The sequence below is a fragment of the Ornithorhynchus anatinus genome, chromosome 8, assembly GCF_004115215.2.
Source record: "Ornithorhynchus anatinus isolate Pmale09 chromosome 8, mOrnAna1.pri.v4, whole genome shotgun sequence".
Lineage (NCBI taxonomy): Eukaryota > Metazoa > Chordata > Mammalia > Monotremata > Ornithorhynchidae > Ornithorhynchus > Ornithorhynchus anatinus.
The window spans coordinates 24,541,628-24,551,853 of NC_041735.1; the positions used below are offsets into that span (position 1 = coordinate 24,541,628).

A 10,226-nucleotide genomic window follows, 5' to 3' on the forward strand; every position below is an offset into this window, starting at 1 on the left:
CCAGTGGAAGCCGGAACACTGTCACAACCGGGTGCTGCCAACCCTGGGTTAAGTGTTGGCAGCTGAGTATGGAGAACGGTGGCCAGCTGTTTCACATCTCCACTAAAGACAGAACAAGAGGAAGCAGGCTTAAAATGTACCACGAGGAATTTATGTTAGCTATAGGAATTTCCCGAGACTGAGAGTTGTTAAACTTCGGAATGGGGGCTATCAAGGGAGGCTGTGGAATCTCCTCTTTGGGAGGAATTTTATAGCGGGATATCTTCTCAGTGGTCTGAGATGGAGTCATCCCTTCTTGTTGGAGCCAGGGTCAGTTTCGATGAGTTAATGAAAGGACAGTCTAAGATGCAAAGGTTCTGAGAAATCCAAGCAGAAACAGTGGTCCAACCCATGCGCACGATCCAAATAATTCAGACTTCCAAAATAAAACTTGGCCTAAATAGTATGTGAGAACTTCAGGTGATTTTTATTAACTGAAATAGCTAGATAATTCAGACCAACTTGTAATTTGGGGCCAGAATCGGGTTCAATATGACTCCTGTCCCATAAATAGCAAGTACATTTATGCCATCATTAGGAACACATGCAGATAATAATAATTATGGTACTTAAGTGCCTACTAGCTGCCAAACACTGTTCTAAACCCTGGGGTAGGTACAAGTTAATCAGGTTGGACACAGTCCCTGTCCCACATAGGGCTCACAGTCTTGATCCCCATTTTACAGATGAGGTAAATGAGTTAAGTGATTTGCCCAAGGTCACACAGCAGACGTGCCATGTAATGTTCCCAGGCCTAAAGGTTCGATTCCTAAGGTACGGAGGAAAATCACCAAATATTGGTAATCCCCAGTGGATCCGATAGACTGAGACGATCCTTCAGAAGAAGTGTCAATGATGGAAATAGCTTATATCATTCAATAAACTGTGTTTATTGAGTGCTTACCGTAAGCAGAGCGCTGTACTAAGCGATTGGAAGAGTACAATATAACAGTTGGTAGACCAGTTCCCTGCCCACAAGCTTACAGTCTAGAGGGTGAGAGAGACATTAATATAAATAAATAGATGAATTATGAGTATGTACATAAGGAAGGGGTGAATACAGGGTACAAATCCAAGCGCAAGGGTGACACAGAAAGGAGTGGGAGAAGAGGAAATGAGGGCCTAGTCGGTTAAGGCCTCTTGGAAGAGATGTGCTTTCAGTAAAGGCTTTGAAGGTGAGGAGAATGACCTTCTGATAGATATGAAGAGCGAAGGTATTCCAGGCCAGAAGCGGGACATGGACAAGAGGTCAGCAGTGAGGTAGATGAGACTGAGGTAGAGTGAGGAGGTGGGCATTAGAGGAGCGAAGCCCGTGGGCTGGGCTGTAATAGGAGAGCAGCAAGGTAAGGCAGGAGGGGTGAAGGTAATTGAGTGTTTTAAAGAAAGAAGCAGCCGTCCAGACTGATGAAGATATGACCCGGAGATCATATTTCCAAACCTCTGGAAAGAACTAGGCCCTTATATTACTCCTGGACTGGGCTCTTAAGCTCACTCCTAGCAAGAGACAGAAACTGTTGAACTACAAAGCCAGTAGTATCTTAAATCTGGATTGGAGCCTGTATCGCCCAACATGGATTTAACATGCAAATCATTGTTTGCTTAGTTTATTTGGTAAGTCTGAAATCACCCTAGGTGGCTCAAGGATTTAATTTGCCTTGAAGAAGTTAAGTTAAATATCATTTAATTATTAAAAGAACACCTATTGAGATTTAAGATGCATAGAAGTAAAGCTAATTCCAGTTGCCATGCAACTAACTCAGAGTTACACGGCAAAACTATGTGTTTTAATTTTTACAAATAAGTTTAATGTTCCCGGATATAATGGCTCTACTGAAATTCAGGCAACGGGGAGGGGCTACGTTAATCCTTTAAGAGAGTCCCGAAAATAACCATCTGATCTACTTGGGCACGGTATTGGTATCCTTAGCCAGTAACGTTATCCTGTTCTGGGACAAACGTTGAGACCCTTGGCTTAAACACAATTTGCGTACCACTTTGCAAACATTTTGATGCTTCTTAAAACACATCCAAAAGCAAAGCTGTATGGTAGAGTAAAATTAATTGAATTAGTGCTGCCAACAAGGACTGCTTTACCAACAGTTGTGGCCATTTCCCACATGAAATTCATACAGAATACAGTATTGCCTGGTGGAAAGAATATGGAGTTTAGAGTCAAGGCAATTGGGGTTTAGTTCCAGCTCTATGAGACTTTGGGTTTGACATTTAACTTCTCTGTGGCTCAGTTTCCTCCTCTGTGAAATGGGGACAATCCCTCTCTCTCTACCTCACAGTGATGGTATGAGGATCAACAGCTTTTACCACATACCAGGGACTGTATTAAGCACTGGGGTAGATAGGAGGTATTTGGGTTGCATACAGTCCCTGTTTCACATGGGGCTCTTTCTCCACATGATGCAGATGAGGAAACTGAGGCACACAGAATTTAACTGACTTATCCAAAGTCACCCAGCAGACAAGTAACAGAGTTGAGATTAGAACCCGATTCATTCTGACTCCCAGGCCATTGCTTTATCTACTAGGCCATTCTGCTTCTCTGGGACACCAATGAGAGAGGAGAAAGGGAGAGAATTATTTTTTCAGTGAATTTCCTAAATTGAACTTCATTGCAGGATCGGGGGTTAGTTCTAGAAACTTGAAATTGTGCCAGTCGGGGAGACGGCGGGAGGCTGCCATCCTGTATCTGCACCTTACATATCGACTGTTCTCCGAATGCTTCCTAACCTGCTTTCTTGGTTCCTCCCAAACCAACGTTCTACTTGTACCTCACTCTCAGCTCACTCTTATTTAATAAATACCATTACTGTTATTATTATTATTACTTACGTCCCTCCCCACTGAATCATCAAATCCCACACAGGTTGTTTGACTTGTAACAGTAATCACGATGCTTGCTGAGCCCAGTGGCAGATACAGAATAATCAGGTCAGACACAGACCCTGTCCCACATGGGGCTCACAGTCTAAGTAGGAGAGAGAACAGGTATTGAATCCCCATTTTACAGTTGAAGAAACTGAAGCTCAGATAAGTGAAGTGACTTGTCCAAGGTTAAACAGCAGACAAGCAGCCGAGCCGAGATTAGAATCCAGGTCCTCAGGCTCCCAGGTCCATGCTCTTTTCCCTAGGCCATACTGCTTCTGCTTACTGAAACTTCCCCAGTCCTCATCTCCTCCCCGCAACCTCTAGTTTCCTTTCCCTTGGCAAGGAGCAGTCAGTCTGTCAGGCTATAATTTAAATTGAACCAAATTTATACAGGTGATTGATGGGTCTAGCTAGTAATTTTTTTTTTGTACTTCCATGAAATCCACGTAAATAGGAATTATGAACTTAACACCTCTAATATCATTCCTTTAATCCACTCTGAAGTGATGTTTGACATTTAACTTCATAATAAAAGGTATCAATTCGGAACTGTCAATGTTTTCGGTACCGCTATCTAATTACGGTAACTTGCTATAGGCTATCTTGTTAAAAAATTCTAAGCTGAATGCCTAAAGTATTCCTGACAAGTGTAATGCATTATTAAAGGTGTAATTACTCAGTTATTGCTCATGTGATTTTGAGTTAATTAGGCAACTTCTGAATTAATCACTTTTATGTTTATCGAACACGGGTAAGTTGCTTGCCAGTTACCGTGTGATAGTTTTTCCCACTTACCCCGAACTTCGGGGAAAATCGGATGTCAGATGCTCAAAAAAAGTAAAATGACCCAATCTGTTCGACATAAATCTTGGTGTAACTTTCCCCTTTGTGAATCCCCACGTCCAGGGGCATTTGGGAATTTGTTTACGGGGGTCTCTTCGTCTTCTTCAGGGGTAAATTTTTAAAATATTCCATTACAGATGTAGTTACAATTTAGGGGACCCAAATAGCAAAAGAGCAATCTTAGCAATTGCAAATATTCACTACGTGCAGGTCAGCTCCCAGTGACGCAGCTGCACTAACCAACAGCAGTTTGGAGTCCAGCACTGACTAAGAAACTGTAGAAAGCCTCGATTCTAGGAAGTTGTCTTATTTGACCTTTTTAATCAGCTCAAACTGTTGCCACTGAATACCCTTCATGTCATTATAACTGAACCTCTCGGGGTCACACCTGGAGAGTTTCCAGTCCTCTACCAGTCTCGGCTATGAGAGGGAGAGTCAAGCAGAGGCCTGTCCGTTCCATTCCTAGCTTGGGCAGTGGCTAGCGAGTGGAAGGCCATCTGCTACAAGTCAAAACTCACCCGTGCTGGGCAGCAGCGTCATGGGCGAGAATCGAGAGAGAAGACTCAAGTTTACCACATGGAAGAAGGCAATGGTAAAACCCGTCATATTTTTTTCAAGAAACCTCTGTGGATTCACTACCACAATGATTGCAGACGGACAGCGGGGTGTTCTGGGAGAGACGTGTCCATGGAGTCGCTATGGGTCGGAAATGAGTCGACCGTATGAGACATTATAGCTGAGCATTTCCACTCCCATTTCTTTCCAAATTCTTTACAATTACTAATTTGGTGTGGAATATTACGGATGACAACACAAGATACCAAATGAATCTCCAGGAAGAGCCTGATGCATATTAATAATCATTGTAGTATTTGTTACGTGGATTACACTTTCAATTCATTTAATTCAATCATTCAGTAGTAATTGTAGAGCATTTACTTATGTGCAGAGCACTCCTGGGCGACTACAATATAGCAATAAACAGTCACATCCTCTGCCCATAACGTCAAGCATCATGGTTAGATATCAGATTATCAGGCTGGATTTAGACAAGGAGCTCACAGTCAAAGGGAGAAGAGGTATTTCATCCTCATTTCAAGGAGGAGGAAATGAATGATGATGATGATGATAATGATATTAGGAAGTGCTATTTGTCAAACACTGTTCTAAGAGCTGCGGTAGATATAAACTAATCAGGTTGGACAAAGTCCCTGTCCCACATGGGGATTACAGTCTTATCCCCATTTTACAGCTGAGGTAACTGAGACACAGAGAAGTGAAGTGACTTGCCCAGGCTCACACAGCAGACAAGTACTGGAGCTGGAATTAGAGCTGTGTCCTTCAGACTCCCAGGCCTGTGCTTCATCCACTTGGTCATGCCACAGAGAAATTGAGTGATTTGTCCAAGGTCACACAGCAGGCCAGGATAGAGCCAGGATTCGAGCCCCGGTCCCCCGTCTCTCTCACTCATCCTCTTTCCACTTGGCCACGCCGCTTCTCGTTCGGAGAGCAGTTCCTATTCATTTATCTCCAATTGAAAATGTGCTTCAGATCCCACATAGGAATGTGTCGGGCCCTAGGGAGACTGTGGCTCTGAGAGGGTTAATTGCCTCAGTGAAGAGGAAAGCGATTGAGTCGCCCAGCTTGATTCGTCATCGTGGTCGTGTGTCTCGGAACAATTTCTCGTCGGCCTTCCCCGGGCTCCTAGCATTTCTCTGGGTAGGATTCACTGTCCAAGTTACAGACCTTCCTCATCTCCCCAGGTCCAGTTAGATCTGGCTATAAATGCAGCGAAGCTGCAGTAAGACACTGTCTACACGCCACGTCTACCAAATGGAAACCTTGACAAGCTAAAGTACCATCATTATACAGTCAGTGAAACTGAGGTTATAAATCTCACTTCATTCCCATTTGGAAGAAGGATCTTCAATTAAGCAAAAATTGATTTTCTAATGATTTTTTTTTTCTGCTTGTGATTGGTGGACTGTTTGAAACCGCTCCAGCCCGACAATGTACAGGGAGAACAATTAAATACACGTCTTAGTTGACAGCAGGCCTGTTTTTAAGTAAGTGAATGCAATTTAGCCTTTTCAATTTTGGCAAGAACAGAATCGGGTAACCACCGGAGGAGGGAAAATGGCCCAATTGTTAACTGCTGAAAGTGCAGGACCACTGGGTGGGAATAGCAAGGAGCTCTCACTGGGTCTCTGAGGGTCTTTGATATTGGGGTGGCATCTGGGGTTTCTGATTCTAAGCCACAAAACGTGCCTTGGGGATCAAAGCCAGCAGTGACTGTGTCAGGTCGTGTCAGGCACTGTCCACCTGCTGAGCCCTCAATCGATCGTTGGTATTTTTTGAGCGCTTACTATGCGAGGAGCGCTGAACTAAGCACTTGGGAGAGTACAATGCAATAGAGTCTGTAAACACGTTCCCGGCCCTCGGCGATCGAATTCCCACAGAGCACTAGGTACCGGAAATGATGGCAGAGGGAGAGCCGGTCGTGGTCCCGTCCTTTATGAGGAATGGGGATGTGGAAGGACAAATTGGAACAGGCAACATAAAACAAAAGCGACGGATGCAGAAAGAGAGATTTGAAATAAACCCGAGAACCTTAAAAAGTTGTACTCTCTTGACTCTGTAGAGGGGTTTTTACTTTTTCTAAAGCCCTTTTTACATGGATTGATTATTTATTTTGTTCTGTTCTCACAATACTTCCACGAGGCAGTAGTTATTACTCCCATTTTAGAGAAAAGGAGACCGAGGCACAGTTTATATCACTTTCCCCAGGCCACACAGCAGGCCAGTGGATGAGCTGGATGAGCTCAGGGCTATGCTCTTTCCACTAGGCCACGTAATTTCCCAAGATATTCAAAACAAATGGTTCCTATTACAGTTGGAGTATGTAGAGCGTGGCTCAGTGGAAAGAGCACGGGCTTTGGAGTCCGGGCTCATGAGTTCGAATCCCAGCTCTGCCACTTGTCGGCTGTGTGACTGTGGGCAAGTCACTTAACTTCTCCGTGCCTCAGTTCCCTCATCTGTAAAATGGGGATGAAGACTGTGAGCCCCACGTGGGACAACCTGATTCCCCTATGTCTGCCCCAGCGCTTAGAACAGTGCTCGGCACATAGTAAGCGCTTAACAAATACCAACATTATTATTATTATTATTAGAGTGGGGGGGGTAGTGAATTATTGAGTTAATAATAATGATAATAATTATAATAATAATAACTGTGGTATTTGTTTACCATTTGCTACGTGCCTGGCCCTGTACTAAATCCTGGCACAGACATAAGGTGATTGTGTTAGATACAGTCCCTGTCTCACATGGGGCTCACGGTCTTCATCCCCATTTTACAGATGAGGGAACTGAGGCACATAGAAGTGAAATGATTTACCCACGGTCACACAGTGGAGCTGAGATTCCCAGGCCTGTGCTCTACGCACTGTGCCATACTGCTTCTCAAAATGAGACCATATCGTCCCCTGGGATAAACCGTTGACCTGGGGCAGTCAGTTTTCATTCCTTTTCTCTCCCGGTTAAGGCCTGGGGTAAATTTTGCTTTCTCAGTTAGCTTTTATTTCCCTATCCATAATCTGTGGCCCGGTCTCTTTGAACTGCTTGGCCTCATAAAAGAATATAGCCCCTGTCTCCATTTTTCATACACTGATTTGCTGGTTTAAGAAATTTACCTGGTTTCTCATTTATTACAGAAAGATCTAATGCCTGTAGACACCCTGCTGCTGGGGGGAAGAGCAAAAACGAACGCATCATCCTTGCTTATTTCCTTTCCATCCAGAAGTGCTGATACTAAGATCCATCATCATCATCACCACCTGCATTTATCAAGCCTGCATTCTTAGTGCTCTACACTGAGAGCATACCGTGAGCAGAGCGCTCTGCCTGGGCACCTACTGTGATCGGAGCACTGTGCCTGAGGGCCTACCGTGAGCTGAGCGCTGTAACTGAGCACCTATTCTGAGCAGAGCGCTGTCGCTGAGCATCTCCTCGAAGGAGATTTCATTCATTCATTCAATAGTATTTAGTGGGCGCTTACTATGTGCAGAGCACTGTACTAAGCGCTTGGAATGGACAAATCGGTAACAGATAGAGACAGCCCCTGCCCTTTGACGGGCTCACGGTCTGATCGGGGGAGACGGACAGACGAGAACAGTAGCGATAAATAGAATCGAGGGGATGGACATCTCATTAAAACAGTAGCGAATAAATAGAATTAAGGCGATGTACATTTCATTAACTGAGTACCTGTTAGATTGTCTAACCCAATTTCCGCATGTCTAGGCCAGGGTTTAGTACGGTGCCTGAGTACCTACCTTGAGTAGAGCACCTACCCTGAGCAGAGCACTATATCTGAGTGCCTTCTATGATCTGAGCACTGTAACTGAGCACCTACGGTGAACAGAGCACTGTCACCGAGCACCTCCTTTGAGCAGTAATTGAGCATGAGCACAGTACTGTCCTGAGGGCTTCTTGCATGCCCAGCACTGTCCGGTCCAGGATGCAGCGTGGCTATGCCTCGGTTTAACAGCTCTGTAATCTGCACCGCGGAGAATAATCATATGACGATGATGAGGGTATTTAAGTGCTTACTTTGAGTCGAGCACTGTTCTCAGCACTGGGGTCAATACAGGTTACTCAAGTTGGACACCGTCCCTGTCCCACTTGGGACTCACGGTCTTAATCCCTGTTTTACAGATGAGGGAACTGAGGCCTAGAGAAGTTAAGGGATTTGCCCAAGGTCACTCAGCAGAGAAGTGGCGGAGCCGGGATTGGAACCCAGGTCCTTCCGACTCCCAGCCTGTGCTCTATCCACAACCCGGCGAGCATAAGAAACGGAGAACAACTCCAGATAGTCACGGTGGGTGGGCCAGGCATCCGCTTTTCCTCTTTCTGTGAAACATATGCGCTTAATCCCTCCTCAAATCTGGCTACTGCTGACTTCTAGTAAACGGAGGGCGAAACACCTGGGCCGCAGTTGTTACCAAGTTCATCCTCTGGCCAGACGGGCCTCTTCTGTCCGAAGGAAGCTGTGCAACGCAAACCTGCAGCCTCAACTGCCGGAGCCCTGTCCGCAGAGGATTTGATCCCGGGCACTGAAAAATATTCGGAATAGAGTGCGTAACGTCTATCATTGCCCGGCCGCGGCTCCAAACTTTTCGCCTTATGGCACTGAGCAGGCCACTGGGCAACGAGGAAATGATGAATCCGGAGAATTGGCCGAGCTAGAATTCCAGGAAAGTGAGAAAGGACCTGGTAGCTTTGGTACTGCGTGGTCAGAAAATACTTTCTCACTGTTGCGATCTATTCCTTTCACAGGCTTTGGAAGAAGCCAAGTTACATCCAGTTTCTAGAAGCTTCGTAATAGATCTTGGGGGACTTCCTTTTTTCAATGTACATTTCGCTAGTATGGAAATTTCCCCAAAGCCCACATATTATTCTTCTTGATGCGACCTGAATCTGACTTATTGCGCTTCCCAAACTACTTTTCACTCGGTGGTTAATTAAAAGATTATGTCCCCGACACACAGCTTTCGGGCCTTATTGGCACCCATTAGCCGAGCTAAACTAATTCTCCTGGAAACCAAACCGCCTTATATTCTCGGGTCAAAAGTTCAGTTCCAGTCCCCTAAATCAGGCAACTTTCTCTGTTTGGTCTTTATGCGAGTCCAGTCTGCTGTGAGAGCCTGTATTCAAATTTCGACACTGCAATTCCCGTAATTCAAGGAAAGCTAGTTTCTCACACTAATTCCTGCGCTTGCCTGTTTACTGCATCGGCGACTCGATGCCACCCTTTGCAAGCGTAACTTGAGAGAGGATGAGGTTGGAAATTAGCATTTTCTTTTCTAATCGCCTGAGGTTATTTAATGGCCTCCCCTGGAGAGAGTCATTCTTGGTCTCTTGTACAGTACAGTAGAATTCCTCTCCATCCGGTGGGTGAATTCTGGGTGGTGATTCCCGACTTTCTCCTTTCTCCCACTGTGGTCTAATGGAAAGAACGTGGGCCTGGGAGTCAGAGGACTGGGGTTCTAACCCCAGCTCCTCCACTTGCCTGCTGTGTGACCTTGGGCAAGTCACGTTTTTTCTGGGTTTCAGTTTCCTTCTCTGTAAAATTGGGATTCTCCTCTAGTCTGTGAGCCCCATGTGGGACAGGGAGTGCATCCAACCTGATTTTCTTGTTTCGGTCCCAGTGCTTAGCTCAGCTTGGAAGCAGAGTGGCCAAGTAGAAAGCACCCAGGCCTGGGAGTCAGAGGACCTGGGTTCTAATCCAGACTCTGTCATGGCCTTGCTGTGTGACCTTGCGCAAGTGTCATAACTTCTCTCTGCCTCAGTTCCCTCAGCTGCAAAATGGGGATTCAGAACCTGTTCTCTCTTCTACTTAGAAGCAGCGTAACCTAATGGTAGAACACGGGCCTGGGAGTCAGAAGGACGTGGGTTCTAATGCC

General features: G+C 45.4%; 1 non-coding gene across 1 annotated transcript; it reads left to right on the plus strand.

Annotated features, from left to right (window-relative positions):
• The first annotated feature begins 4,132 nt into the window (after positions 1-4,132).
• LOC114814126 lies at positions 4,133-4,270 on the plus strand. The gene has a single exon (XR_003761863.1). It is a non-coding gene; the product is annotated as a small nucleolar RNA SNORA7 (small nucleolar RNA).
• The last annotated feature ends 5,956 nt before the right edge of the window (positions 4,271-10,226 follow it).